Genomic DNA, 16546 nt, shown 5'->3' with positions numbered 1-16546 from the left:
AACAGCTTGAATTGCAGATATTCAAAGATACTCTCCCCCTTTTTTTTTGTTCAGATTAAATATCATTTACATTGCATACTTTTTTTTTATTCGTCGGAGACATAAGGTCAGAATTGATTGAATATGTACTACCTGCATATAATGATTTCCAGTTTTTTACAATCATGTGCTAATGCTGCACAGTAATGGCCTATGGATGAAGAGACAGATGTACTACCAGTCATTCGCTACACATTTGCATTAACAAATCATCATTTAATTGAAGCCCATCCAACAAGTTTATGCTACTTAAATAAAGTTCCTTTCAATAAAAGATGCCACAATGACACATGGTTGTTAACTGCAAGGTAAATAAAAAGTAGTATTTATTTTCTTGTCACTGGTCTAGGTAAGTATTAAAACATACACTTATTAATTTGTATTTCGCTCAGAAATAAACCACCTGACATCTAGCATAGCAATCCAAGCTAGTACTACGATGAGACGAGATAATTCACTTTTAGAAATAATCGTTTTGTAACATCACAATTTCATGCTTTACAGATTTTTATTTCCCCCCCCAAATATATAATAGAACATAGCTTATATAACGGCTATACATGAGTTGTGTGTTAATACTTTTAGGCAAGCTCTAATAATACAAGCTTCAAACCCTGCTGTTATCAACATGGGCTACAATTTTTTTTATGTTTCATTGTTGACTACAAACATTGGCACCACACTTAGAAATCTAGTTGCCTCCCTCTACAATTTAGATATTACTGCTTTCTTTTTAATACTGTCTGGGGAACAATTCAGGTAGGTTGTGATGCCCCTACATGTTTCAGATATAGAAAACCACTATCTATTCATTTCTTCTTTCAGAACGTGTTGCAAAATATTAAAATCTGAGAAGAAAGTGTGTCATAAAACGAGGAACCTATAAAACCAATTTTCTCTTCTTCTAGAGGTGGTTTAACAGTACTTTCAGCGTATTCATTTCACAGCACATTTTTGCGTCTGCAAAGCAGAAGAAAAGATATTTTGGTACTGTCTGTTAAACTGACAAACAATACTTCGAAGCTAACATGCAGAGACAAGGAGATATATTTTTAATTGTGTTTTTGGCTTAAATCTACATTTTCTAGAAACCAGAATCTTTTAGGATGAAAGCACTATATAAATGAAAGATGGTATTAGTAATAATAGTTGACATCTTTTACTATGCTGGTATTGGCTTACATCTAAACACATCATTACAATCTCTTATTTACCTAAATACAAAAATAATCAGCTATTTCCTTTTTCCTGACGATACACTGAAAATAAAATATTTACTTTAAAAAAAAAAGTCTTAGGAAAACAAGAAAATACATTCTGAGAGTGCGAGTAAGCAGTGTTTTTCTAACCACAGAAAACAGACCTAAAGATGAACAAGTATCTTTACCTTCCCTTCAGGATTGTGAGGGGATGTGAGGTCTCCAAGTTGACCTTTTCTGGTTGTTATTGATAATTGAAAACATAGAAAAAATTTCACCATACCAAGACTGAAACTACAATGCGAAATTCAGAAGCGTATCTTAAAGCACTTTGCAGCATTCAAGAAGAGATAAAACCTAAGATTTATTTCTTCAGACAAGAGGCAGCGTATAAAAGCTACAAAACGCAAAATGTGATCCCATACAAAATAAACAGACATACCAAAAAAAACCCTACTGTGATTTGCCTGCATGTTCTCCAAGCTTTTTTTTATGTGCTAACTCAGAACAGTAATTACAGATCTTGTAAGTTGACTTCTGTTTCCAGAACTATGAGTTGTACGTAAAACATGCCTTTTCATCGAAACAATTACCATTAATCAAAACAGTGAAAGCTAATACCACTCGAGTCCAACCTACTGCTGTGCCCAGCAATATATCAAACTGTCTGTTGTCAAACACACTAAACAAACTTCAGCAGACTGTTTTCATGAGAAATAAGAAAAAACATGCTTGCTAAGGATTTTTTAGTCAAATTGCAACCTCAGTAATCCATTCTGTCACTGGATTTTAATTTGAAGTAGTCAATCACAGTCTCAGACAGATCTGTATTTGACTACAGAGAGGTAACTCACTGAGACTAACAAATGAGCCCCTGCAAATGACTACTATGGTCCCAAATTTGTTTAAGGATTTATATCTATGTATTCAGGTTTCTTCCTTTACACTATCAACTTCTTTCAACTAATAGATTTTGAATTTAAAAGAAAAAAAAATAAAACAGTGTACTACTTTTCACCGTTACTGTGCTAGAAACATGTACACTTTTAACAAGTTTAACAACACTGTATTTTCTTCCTCATTCATAACCGTCTAAGCTATTAGCAGCATCTTTTGAAATCTTTATTACGTAGAAGCTGCTACCTTGGAATTTGTTCATACATTAACAAAAACCTATCTCCAGCAAGACAAATTCATATTAAACACAGATCTCATCCACGATGACATATTATAAATAGCCAACAAAAATAGATATACTTACACTTCTTATGGCACCTCCCCTGCCCTACCTAAGAGTCATAACTATTTTCTTAATAAAGAAATATGGCATTTGGTATCTGACAGAAAAAAAAATGTTTACCAGGGAAGTCAGTCTTTTTTGCAATCGGTAATCAATGCAGAAACCGAAGTTTTATATAAAAGAACAGACACAGAAGGACAGGAATATTGGAGTTTAACAAACAGATCAGGCCTTTATTACTAGCAAGCTCTATTATGGATTTGTGAGCTTTGTAAGCCAAGCTCCCCCAAGTGTAATTAAATTTTTATTTATAATGTGTTTGTGACTGTTAACTTTGTGTTGCCTCTGCTTGTTCCCCCCCAATGCGAAATAGTATTCCACATTTAGTGCTGCAGAGAGCTGAACATTATTCACTTGCTGAATTCATCTCTAGCCTTATAAGAGATAAGTACAACTAAACATACTGTGTATTATTTATACACAAACACCCGTGTCTTCAAGCATAGATATATACATATGCACTCCTGCATGCGGATGCTCTAAGCCAAAACTGAGCACAAAAGAAGTACACGTCAATTAAAATTGAACACATTTGAGCAAGCATCACTATTTTTCTATGAAGAGCACCATTTATCACATATTTATATCATGGAGAGACAAAAAAGCTTTAGTAAGATAGGGCGATGCAGCACTGCAGAGTACATTTTATGCTGCAAGCCATGTCTGAGATTAGTGTAAACGTACCAGGAAAAGGTTCTAAACTCCAACAAAGCCAGCATCTACGCTTTATTTTTTTTTGCTCATTTATGAAGAGGACTTCATGAAAAAGCCCCCTGACTCCAAGAATATATATATATATATATTTGTATTAACTTTATTCCCTCTTTCATTCAGGTATTACTCTCCAGTAGCAATACTTATAAAAAAAAAAAAAAAAAGCTTAATATAAGTAACCACAGGAGGATCTCTTCTCCCCTTGAAAAACTGCAAATAAAGATGTCAGCTATTGAGTATATTTGTGGCATCTCCAGCAGCTGCTGTTAAATACCAGCTGGTCTAGCTGATTAAAATTACCTCCGAGTTGGTATTATAAAGATGCCTGGGCAGCGTTGCTGTATTAATGGATTATTGAGTGAGTGATGAAAACCTTGGCCAGCTGATGCGTTTTATTACAGATAGGCTTTATGATGTGTAATCACTGTAATTTTTATAACTAGAGGAAACAGGAAAAAAAATAAGAACCTTCTTTCCCCCTTACTCATACTGAAATCAGTTAAACCGGATCTTTTTTTTTTTCACCAGTCTGTTACTTAGGAATTAGCTAAACAATTTGATGTTTAATAGTTTCTGCATATGTAAGATTTTATCCACACCTACAAAAACCCGAGAAACTCTATGTTTAAGGCTACAATTTATTTACTTATTTTGCATTTGTTTAGGTTTATACATTGGGTATTTATTTCACCCTCTGACTACCAGGTGAGTGCTGCAACTGGCCATGTGAGATAAATTCTTGTGTATTATTTAATGACTGAACTACACTGCAAACACACTTTATTTCCTGCAGGTTCAGCAATTCAAGCAGTGAGGTCTTATGCCTGGTCTCTCCATCTGCTCTCTCCCACATTTGCCTCCCCTTCCTGCCCAAACCTTAACACAGTATGTCCTTTAATACTCTATCAAACTTTCCCCCCCCTTCACTAACCACATATTTACCATGTTGCCTTCTTTTCTGATAGTAGTATGGTTTGTTCCCAAACTTACTGTGGTAATTATGAAAATCATGTAACTGTTAGCAGGTTTTGAGAGGCAACAAGAAAATAAATGACCAGGCAATTGGAAGATTCAGATGTATCAGCGAAACACTTCATTACAGATGACTTCTTTTGTGAGGTGATTCAGCATCTACTGAAACCATCTCAAGCGCATCATGAATATTGCAATTTTTTCAGGAATGGACACACACCAAAAGCCAACTAATGTTATTGGAGATTTTTTTCAGTGGAATAGGAACTACTGAAACATAAAGCCAAAGTAAAAAAAAAGGTCTTTATCAGTTCTTAAATCTCTCTTAGAGACATGTAGCATAGTTCATCCTTTTCCAGACTAGGTAATTAATGTTAACTCCTCTACAAATTTTAGAAAATAATTCTCTATAATGTTCAAGAACAGAAACAAGTTACAGAATTTTATAGGACCCTATGAAATATGGCTGGGTATTATTCCAGCCCATGAAGTATAGAGTTGAATTTGTGGGAGATGATACTGCATCACATACATACACCTGCAACCTCTATGGAGAATTACCATAGAATCATAGCCATTTAGGTTAGAAAAGACCTTTAAGATCACTGAGTCCAACTGTAAACCTGGTTTCTACTCAGGCATTCATGTGAAATACCACAGACAGACCATTTAAACCATTTGTTAAAAGAAAAAAAGTTGCTCCAAGCCCAGCATTTAACAGATCAAAAGATAACTTAGATCAAAAATGCATCAAAAATAGATCAAAGATAATTTAATCAACAAGGTTGTCAAAGGCAAGGATTTAACAATGGACAACCTTCTCTGATATAAAGGTAAGTCTTAGAAATAAGTTTTGCTTCATCCAAGAATAAAACCACCTGGGCATTCTCTTCCTTTCTTCACACCAGGAGAACCAAAGCTGTCTTATGCTACGAATGTGTGTTTCCAAACCCAACAGCTGATAATGTGAATATGTGACACGCATCTCTGATGAATTGACATTTCTTTCTCCAGAACATTTGAGCAGGGACAAGGGTAACAGGCAGAGGCATTAGCACATGGCACGGAGGAATGTGTCAGGTGAAACTACACCAAGCAGTGAAGCTGTGCAGCTCCCTGCAGCACGGAATAATAGTTGTGCTAGGTCGAAACACCTCTGTGTACGGCTGTGCCAAGTGCAGAAGGCAGAAGGCACAGTTGGCTGCTCACAGGAGCACCGCCATCCTGCACCTGTTATGTCTCCATTTAACGCCTGCAGCCCATGTGGATCCTGCATTCAAAAAGCTCTTTCGGGAGGGAGGGATGGGCAGCTTCAGGTTTGTTGCAATAAAAAAAATAATAATAAGATAATAAAATAATGGTGATTTTGGTTTGGTGAAAAACCCACAGTTCCTATTTTCTCAAACCAGGTGACTTTTATCTCTCTGTCTGTCTTCAGCCAAGGGACCACATTTTGCAGCCATGAGTAAAAAAATGATCCGTTTTTTAATGATGAGCGGCTCATTGTCCCAACTGTTCGTTGGTTTCTTTATTTCCTATGGTGTCCTACACACACTGTTTAAAACATTTAGGAGCAGTTTACAACCCAAACGACCATCAGGCTGCAGGTGCTGCCATGTGGGTTGGGTTCCTCTAACACTGTGGCCAGTGCCGCAATTTCCTAGGAAACCAGTGGCATGCCATGTGGGAGGCAGGGCTGGGTGAGCCTGGTCTTGGTTTCAGAAGCAGCAGGACCCAGGTTTAAATCCTGGTTATCCAAATGGAGGAGGAAAAGGGACCTCTCTGGACTCTCCGGCTGTGAATTTCTCAAGTGTTTACTGAATTTGCATCTTGAGGAATCCTCAGAAGAATATGCAATAACTGCATCCTGAATCCCTCCCCACTGTGAGGATTTCTGCCCATTTCTGTGCTGAGGCACATTTAATGTATGGCGTACGGAGGGGTCTCTCTCGGATCTGACTACGGATGGGCCAAGCAGCAGTGAAGAAAAAACACTGTTACTGTTGGAAAAACATCTTATTGCAGATGAAGACTTAGTTAAGAGTTGAGATATAGTGCAAACAAGAAACACTTCAGGTTTCCCCCAGAAGGGCTACTTGAAGGAAGATTTAAATCATTGTCACCCACAGGGATTCACACAAAGATAGCCAACTGGAAGCACTGAAGAACTCAATTATTTCATCCGAGAAGGAAAAATTAAAGGAAGACAAATCTCTAAATGCTAAAATTATTACAATATGCTAAACAAATATCTTTGCATTTGTAGAAAATACATATACATTGATATGCTCTGAATTAATGGTCAATTTAACATGCATGCTAAATTTTACTCAAAACAAGATTCTTAATTCACTTGGGTTAATAAACATAAAATTCTGATAATTACAGATACAATAATGTCATATGAGCACTTTAAACATATGCTGTGGGAATTAAATCCTGGCTATTCCTGCCCACTGAGGACCAGTTTTTAATCTTCGATGCATGATATGTAGTAATGGATTTTACGAGTTGACTTTTTTAAATTTGATGATCAGGTTAATGAAATTTATAATGATATTTTTCACACCAAGTTCAAAATAGTAGTTAACTCCTTGGCAGAGGAATTCAGATTGGACATGTAATGGATGTACAAGCAACTGCTGGTGTGAAAGGATTAATCATCATTTTAGACTTTTATTAAATTAGATAAAATGGGATAGGCATGAATCAGAATATATAACAATTAATCACTGGACTTTATTGAGTCTTTTAAAAATCTTATTTGCGCCTAAGTTGATAACTAACCTAGGCCATTCTGTACCAGTTTGACAAACTCTCCAGTTAATGACTGTGACTAGAACATTAATAATGTTGTCATTTAACAACAAGATATTTATTCTCTACACAGATAGGGTCTTTTTTAATGTTTTGGGATGCTAAAGCACATAACCCTGTCTTAGTCACCCCCAAAACCTTGTAATTCAGCTCATTCTTCGCTATTGAAATATTTTGCTTTTATAAATTTGCTTGTTTTCTGAAATGTAGGTAATGGATACATCAGTGTGCACAGCTGATCAAAGTTTTTGGTATAAACAACTAGCATTTAATGTAAATTGTTACAGCTATACACACTTGAATTGCTAGAAAATAAAAATTACTAAACTTTTGAAGTTTATTTATTGATCATCAAGAACCACCTCAGTTAAATTACTACAAACCTCAACATCAGAACAACTACTAATCCAGCTAATAGGAATTAAGGGAGATGGAAGATACATAATAAGCATCTAGGGGATATGGAATTTACCCCATGAGCATAGTAAAGAGCTCATAATTTAAGAGTGCCAAAACCCAAGTGCATCATGAAGGTCCTTCCTCACAAGTGACATTAATTGCATATCCCACAGATGCTTATTACATATTCTATTTATACCTCCAAGAAGAAAAATATTCGTTTAAAGTTTAAAGGTTTAGTACTGCTTAAACACAATGTAACACAGCTGTGTCATGATGTCACAGGGAATATCAAAGGCTGCAGCACAGAGTCATAATGTAAGGAATAGTTTAGACAGAAGATAAATCAGGGGATGCTTTTGACAGCAAAGTCCCAGAGCTCAGATGTACTGTAAAGCAGGATGTATAACTAAGTACTTTTGTTGGATACAGGATTACACCATTAAAAAGGTTTTCCTGACTGCAGTTACTGAAATAAGAAAAAGAAGAAGTAAACCTATTTCAATTATTTTAAACAATTTTTCAATACATGTAACATAAAAAACCATTAATGCTAATATATGAATTGCTAAGGTCAAAGACTCCATTATCTTTTCTAATGTTCAGTCTATACAAATATAAATGTGTCATGCTTAATGTTTCTAGACATTAAGCACATTGGCATGTTGTAAACTTTCTGTGGGAATTATTTCTTTTCTTCTTTTACCTGATTACTCTTTTGTGATTTCTCTCATACTTAAGTAAGACAACAAGATTTTTTTTTTTATTCAAGATGTCCCATATATAACACTTCCAGTTAACTGTGTGAGCATTGCTTAAAAAATCAAAATCTGATATTGCTGATTTCGCATGTCATACCCACTTGTAGTTGTTAGGAAAAACGGAATAAACCACCAAGCCCAAGCTTATACACCACCAGCTCACACACCATTTATTGATGCACGCTGCAAACAACTAAGGTCTGTGTTGCGATGCTGTCTGGAATTTTGATTTAAGCACTATAACGATATTTAATAACATACATTACACAGTTCTGCTGCTACATTGCACACATGGGTATGTGTACAGAATTATCCAAAGTATCAAAATATTTTTCACAAACTTTTCCACCTCTCCTAAAAAGAGCTGGTGGCATTATTGGTAGGAGTAACAGCAATCAGAAGCAGGGAGAAACTCATTACATTATATTTTATTACATTGTATTATATTACAAACTTAAGGGACAGAAAATACTAAATTTGTTTTCTCTCTCCTCTTTCTCAATACCAAGAGCAAAATAAGAGATATACTTGTGTGGCATTCAAAGACCAAAGTATTGGATGCTTTTTCAAACTTCAAGTAAAGAAAACAGATCATCAAAATTACAGATGCCAATGTAAAGGACTATGAAAAGAGATGCTCCCATGGACTTCCCAAGCTGATATTTTATTGGGTGATGTTGTTTTACTTCTCTGAAATGTGGAAAGAATTATTGTCTTGTTATCCAATACTGAATAACAAGGTTTAGGTGCATCCACTGACTTCTTTCCTTATAAACAGTGTTATCTGGAAATTCAGGGAAGTCATCAACAGCAGTCGATATCAAGCTGCAAATGGTATGTTAAGAGTCTTCTCAGAGGAACAAATAGAAGAGCAGCACTCTTGGCTTTCTGTAAAAATCCAAGTGTGACTCACTTCAAAACGTGTATTTGAAACCAGCTCCTACTCTTCTCTGCTTTTGTTCTTTTTCACTACGCAATTCTATTTTGCAGTGTTATGCACAGATTTTCTCTTCTTGCCAAAATGTGTGGGGCCTTCACATTAAGTTACAGAAATTAACCCTTTAGGTCCCCATATTACCCCTTTCAGTATGAGGGGTGATGAAATATTCTCATTATTTTTACAGTATCAGCTTGGTAACACAATTCAATTTTTAGAAATGTTTCTCAAACGTCATTTATCATTCTTTACCTAGAGTAAAGTATTGTTAATTCATACAATATGCAAAAGTTACACAGAACTGTGCACCCTATTTAACAGCATTACTCTTAAGCAACCTATTCTTATGACCTGTGTTAATGGATTTTATTCTTCAGAATTCTTGCTCAAAACCACATCAGAACCAGAAAAGATACTCAAGGCACGCACCTATTTGGAACAAGATTTCTTTTTATTGTTGAAGCTTCTAGGACTCTAGCAAGACGTTGGAAAGAAGTTCACAAAGTCATGGAGAACTATTACACAGCTCACCCATTTTAAAAGTTAGGACAGACACTGTATTATTTTCAGGGCAGGACCTTTTCCCGTTACATGCATTTCCAATGCCTCCATATTTTTATCCAACTCAAGAACTACCAATAAAGCAACTATCAGAACAGACTCAGAACATGTAATCTGAATTATAGATGTCTCCAGAATTTTTCACCTTCCCCTTTCCACCTGCCCCAAACCCCTCACCTCAGTCTGTAACATTTAGTTAGGCTGAAGAGAGGCAGAGCACTCTACAAACGAGTAGAAATGGCTATCCAAGAACTATGTTCAGTATCTGAAGTGGAAACAAGTGGTGAACTGACTTGACCACCTGATTCGCTATTACTTTTCTGGGGAGAAAAAGCAAAAAGGAAGTATTTTTCCCAATGCTGACATCACACTGCCTTTCATCTTCCAGATTAAATGCATTCCACTGGGCAACCAGATGCCTACAGAGAAAATGCAGACTGGCCATTTCCTACAAAATTACTACTTTATTAATTTTCAATAACATTTTCAGTAGGGATGAATTGTGGTTTCAGGATATAATTTTCTGATAAAACTAAGAACTTGGATAAAAATGACCCAGAAGAGGTAGATGATTAACATCTCCTCAGAGGCTGAGGGAACTCAGACCAAAGACAATGCTATCCCTGAAGTTGACATTCCACCCCTTAAGGCAGTTCAGTAACTACTGTTTTTTCCTTGAATGTAATTCCCTGTCATTCTCCCTACCCATCCCAGTTGTGTTTAAAGATGACAATATAATTTAAAAATTTTACAATTTGGTCACTATATTGTGTTTACTATCTCCTGTCATTGTTCTTGTTGAGATTTCTCTTTGTATTCCTCTTTGGGCAGCTTTTTTTCAGATACATCAGAATGATGCAAAAGAACCAAAACATTCTCAAGGCAACCATCTGTCTGCATTAGTCTATACACTGTCTTGGGGTAATGGCATTTAACTGAAGGACTCATGAAGATCCTTCCCTGTTGGATGATGCACATGGTTCTCTACTTTATTATCATCTCTGAAGATATGTCTTTGTAGGAAAACAAAAGGTGTGCTAGTAACATATGTTTGTATGTCCATACTAACTTGATTCAGATAGACCAGGTAAGAATAAGCAGTGAAGATGAAGCACTGGTTAACCAAAACATGAATTATTCACAGGTTGGATTCTATTGGAAATGCTTGAGTTGCTAGCAAGTGCTTAGTTCCAAAGTGCTATATTTTCCCTAGTAACATTACGTTAACGTGGACATGTTAGCACAGTTCCATTCTCCAGGCGTATGCTGAGATAATTGCCTTGTGCAACAGTTACTTGACCTACCAATTTCCAACAGGAGTTTTCTAGACTAAGTTCTGTGTCCTTTAAAGAAACAAAACGATACACTAAATTAAACAGTACTGGTTAACCTGAACAGCTGATGTGATTTAAGTACAAAGAAAGCAAAGGCGAAATAAATACTGACTTATGGTCATACGGCACCTTAAATTCCTTACTAGAGCAGAACTTTTCCATTTATTGTTCAGCTTTTATAATCAATAGCTATTGACAACAAAACTACAAAAAAAAAAAAGAGAAAGACAGCCTTTTGAACACATGTACATATTCCTACTAAATTCATCACAGGAAGATATTTATTCAAATCCACTGGTCTCTAAGCCTACTTATATTTAATGTCACCAGATGGGGGTTTTTTTTAAGGGTATGTGACAAAAGTCAAAATAGAAGCTTTCTTGCTTGTTTCTTTCCCAGATAAAGATAATTCCCTGTACTTCATATGGGAAGCACATCACCTACATCAAGGAACAACATAACGACAAATCTGCATTCTATCCTCACAGCCATCCAGTACTACTCATTACCATCTCAGCACATCATTATGCAGCAGGAGAATAAAATTCAGATGAAGACTTTTGACACCACAACCAACCCTTCATTCTGTTTATAGAATGAGTTTTTACATTATGTATACATTAAACTCTTAAGTCTGGAGTAAGACTAAAATACTATTTGTGACAGTCAGGAAAAAAAGGATAAAATCAAAAGTTCATCACAGTATGATTTTCAACCTATCACACAAGAGGAATTGGCACAAAATAAAATATACATTTTTCAATCAACTAACCAGACAGCTTTTTTGAGAAATTAAAAAATGAGCAACAGGTATCTATCATTTAAGAACACAAAAGGGTGAGTAGCCTCCCTTGAAAACAGAAGAAAACAGGCTTCTAGACTTAAGTAGCTTTTGCCTGCTACCCGAAAGTAATATACCTACCCTGATGCTTCAAGAATTGTCCACGTTTATTTGCACAGAGCAAAAACATTAGTAAACCATCACAATACAACTGGGATGTCAGCAGTAGGTGAGGCAATCCTCTCTTCATGTCACCTAACTTTGAACTTAAAGGTTTCTTCCTGAAATACATTTTTCACTATGCAAGATAGAATTCATAGTAAAATCTTCAGATGTCTGAGTCAGTCTCCAAAAGCTTTATCTAAAGATCCAGTAGACTGTATCTCTTCTTAATTTTTGGGACCAACAGTGGATGGTAAGCTTTCTTAGAAAGGTCTGTTCATCTGGTATTAAATCCTTAAGAAGCCCTCTACTGACAGACAAGCTAGGATTTATATTCCATTAAAATCTGCTTTATATGTAATGCTTTGTTTAAGTCAAACAGAAAATAATTACCGGAAATTAACAGCAATATCAGTTACTAAGTTCAGGATTAATTTGGTCCTGGACACTCAAATGAGAATTATTACTTAGTTCAGAAAGACTTTGTATTTGCTTAGTCTTAGCCATTGTTAGATACTAATTTATTTTAATAGCAAGGTCAGATTTTGGTGGTTCCCCTACTACACGCACAATAGCTCAAAGCTGCTTTCATTCTAATTGCTGTCCAATTAATTGATGACACTGGATTAAAACATACAGAGGAACTATAATTGGTTTGGACTGTGCCATACATTATCTCTCATTTCTTTGGTGAAGTGTGAGAATCCAGAATAAACCCACGCCTCCTGGATGATCTGTAAAGTTCTGCTTACTAAGACTGATCTTTGATCTACTTTTTCTGGAGATCATGAAGATTTCTTATTCTGATGACTAGTGGGATTTGGGTTTTTTTTTCTGGATATAATGAATGTGATTTATGTTCTTTTACTGCACAGGTAAAATCCTTCAAATTCTCCCTCCAGAGAACAATATGGTCACAGAAAAGAATATCGCCTGGTACCGTAATGGCATGGGAGAGAAACTAAAACAGGTGGATACCCCACAGCAGTGCTCATAGCAAAGCAACTAAGAATAGTAATAGTGGAGCAGCACATCTGCTGTTGACTTTGCTGTAACATAACCTTTCTAATACTCTCCTCAAATCTACAGTCCTGCCTAGTTACCCTGTAACTCAGCTTGCATCCTTTTCCTTTTTTTCCTTTGCTTCACGAGATAGGCTTTTTCTTGAAGTATCATTGCGGTATCAGCCTGAAGGGCTGAAACTGCATCTCTAACTGCAGTAGGCAGTATGTCTATCTGATTGATCATCATAAAGCAGAGTGGTTGCGGGAGGCAAAGTCATCGGCACTGAATGTTCTAAGGCAGCTTTTTTTGTACTGAGATTCAGCAATCATTAAATATTTACGCTCACTTCTGCATGCACTTTATTGTCTGTTGGATATGTGCTTAGAAAGAGTTTGCTTAACCAATATAATACTGCCATCAGTGTTATGATGCAGGAGCTAGTGAGTTTATGCCAACAGTTAATTTTTGTTCTTAAATAAGGCTTTTTTACACTTATTACATTATCTTTGCGTGCATTATTACTATACAATCCTATGATATACATTTACATGATCTGGCTGTACTTATTGCATGCAATTCTATGAGAAGTTCATCTGATGCTATATAATTCACTTTAAAACCCTCAGTAGATAAAATAAAAAAGTAATAATGATATTATGTGGGACTTTTCCAATTGATTCATCTTTTCAATGAAATGTAAAAGAAGTCCTCTACTATAAATTACTATAAATGGAAGGAAATATCTTAAAATACAGATATAGGAAGACTCTCCTTAAACCTTGTCCATTCTCAAGCTGAGAGCACAATGTGCTTAATTTGCCACTGCCAATGCTAGCCACTGCAGAAACTGCAGGATGGTTTTGTAATAATTACTTAGTACTTTAACATGAATTAGATGTAAGGATCAAAAAAATTACCACTAGAATACCATTTACTCTAGGACATTAATCACTGTTAACTCGTCTTGTTCTACAATTAAACTGAATATTAAATTCAGGATATCCTTCAGGATATCCAATCTTTTTGTTCAATTGTAACATTTTCTAATTTTTATTTAGTGGAATTTTTATTTAGTGGAAAGTTTATTATCAGCAAGCTTGTCACTGAACTATTAATGTAATCAATTCCACGTAATTTTCAAACCATTTTTGTGCTTTACTTTTTAAAGTACAAAATTAGATATGATTAGATAATTATTATAGTTTGGTTAGACTGTACACAATACACAGCGCTACCAGGAACATGAAACAATGTTATTCTTCAAAATGTTATCTTACTGTCTAAAACCAAGCTAAAGACATGGCAAATTAAGACTGAAGAAAGATAAGGCACAAAGTCTTCACCTCTGTATCGCTGATTCCATTTTGGCTGATATTAATAGCAGCTGAATAATTACCATAGGGATATTGCAGTGGCTGACTGCGAGTGAATGAATGTGTGGCTTCATAAAATTTCCAGATACAGAAATTCCTATGCTAAGGCTGCTACTGTATGTGACATCAACTTGAATGATCAGAGCAAAAAAGCATGGCATAGCCAGGACCCTACCATACCCAACAAGATTCTCTTTCTGATCAGCAATGAAATGAAACTGCCAGGTAATGCTAAGTCTGTTCACTGGTGTTCACCAGAAGGCAAAGAAATCCACTCCTTGAGCCAAAATTTCACAAAACGTAAACTACCCACAGAAAAGATTTCTTCTAAATTGGCAGTGCCCCTTGGCATGTGAAGAAAAAGAAGATTTTTTCACATTGATGTGTTAAACACTATAATGAGTATACTTTTCCACAAAAGCAGCATACAACCTTAGGACTACTGGACAGCAATCAAAATTAATAAGACCTACCACAATTACTGAAATGCCTGCTAAAGTTGGTCTTGAAAGCAGGTATAATTTCAAGAAACATGTAACCACATTTTATTTTAAAGAACAATTTCTGAACACGGAAATGTTCAACACGCTAGAGCACCTGACCTCCCAGCAGAACAAGTTTCCTTAGTGTCTGAAAAATAAAAGGACTATTTGTAAACATCAAAAGTTGAAATCAACTGTATGAAAATACAGAGAGCAAATAAGAACTGTTTCTACCTTGCCACAGAAGGTTACAGAACAACGCAAAGTGTAAAATACTGTATTTTTAAATAAGTAAACTCTATAACTTGTTCAGGCTAGGGGACACTACCATTAATTTCAAACCTTTTATGTTGATGCTTTTCTCTGGGAACAACATAGTAGATTTTGAGGGAAGTTCCCAGTCTTTCTTCTACCATTTCTATATTTTTTGAGCAATATCAAGGATGACAGATGAATATTTATTGTTGGCAAATCCAAGAAACTTCAGCAAAACAATAAACTTCAACAAAAAGCTCATGTGAATTTTGCACTTGGGTTATGGTTAGAAATTATTAGTAACTTATCATGTTTAAGAAATTCTGTTTCTAGTTCAAGAAATGTTAAATACAGGGAAAGACCCGGCATCTGAGACTGACTGTCGGTTCTCTACTGGAAATTACCAGTCTGAAGAGTTCAGACATCGTTGAAGGTGAGAATGATACAACACAGTCATGTTCCTTTCCCCTTCTTTTTCTCCTGCCCTCTATATTATGTCAGAAATCAGAAAAGGATATGACCTCACAGGCAATCCACTTTCCTCTTCTGCCAATGCAGATTCATTCTCTACGACACTATGCATTTCTGAGAGCTTTTCAAAGCCTGCCTTTAAAATATTCTGATGTTTTTTCCTTTTTAATTTTGATATATTATTTTACAGTGTAAGATCTCCCTTTTAGTAAGGCTTTCCTGATAGTCAGCCTGAAGCTTTCTCTCATAATTCATTCCCTTAACTGTAAATTTCTTTATTCAGATTCAGTTCTATTTATGCCACATCAGACTGCACTGTTCTTCTCTTATTATAATGTCATGTTTTGAGTTAAAGTCCAATTTTTTCTTTCAATTATTTCTCTTACTGGAAGGCAAAATCTTATACTGAAGTGAATATCTACAGTAAAAATTATTTTTGCCCCAAAATACGTTTGCAAATTTCTAAGATTTATCTTATTTTCTTTTCTGTGTGTTTTCATAAGCCTTCATAAAAAATAAACACAGTCTTTTTCTTTTCCTGGATATTTGAACTGCCTACTTACTCATTATTACCCACGAAGTTTATTAGGGATGCTTGCTTTCTCTTCCAGACTTGTGAAGATATTAAGAAAATATACAACTCTACACTATGCGAAATATACTGTAATAGGGAAATCTGTCCTCTTTATACTTTTAATACCTCAAGTTTGCTTCGCTTATTCTTTCTCCCCCTATAGCCCATTCCTATCTTTGTTACATATATCTTTCTAACGCACGCTATTGGTAAGTCAGGGACTACTGCTCAGTCTTCATTCAACTCGTCTCTTGAGGATATATTACGTCTCAGCATTTTTCCATTTTACTATAACATCGAATTAGACTTTAATGTTAAGTATTGCAGTTATGGCCTGACATTTACACAGTCACCTTTTACCTCCCTTTCTACATTTTTTATTGAGTTGTTAAATGCAATTCACAATTACA

At 35.5% G+C, this 16546-nt stretch overlaps 1 protein-coding gene across 8 annotated transcripts in view; it reads right to left on the bottom strand.

The window, feature by feature from the left end:
• TBC1D5 (TBC1 domain family member 5) overlaps positions 1 to 16546 on the bottom strand; it is a 319581-nt gene that overhangs the window by 105300 nt on the left and 197735 nt on the right. The gene's annotated exons all lie outside the window — the stretch shown is intronic.

Source organism: Cuculus canorus, chromosome 2 (assembly GCF_017976375.1).
Source record: "Cuculus canorus isolate bCucCan1 chromosome 2, bCucCan1.pri, whole genome shotgun sequence".
NCBI lineage: Eukaryota > Metazoa > Chordata > Aves > Cuculiformes > Cuculidae > Cuculus > Cuculus canorus.
Note: the sequence above shows the minus strand (reverse complement) of the source record. Positions and strands in the feature narration are given on the sequence as shown.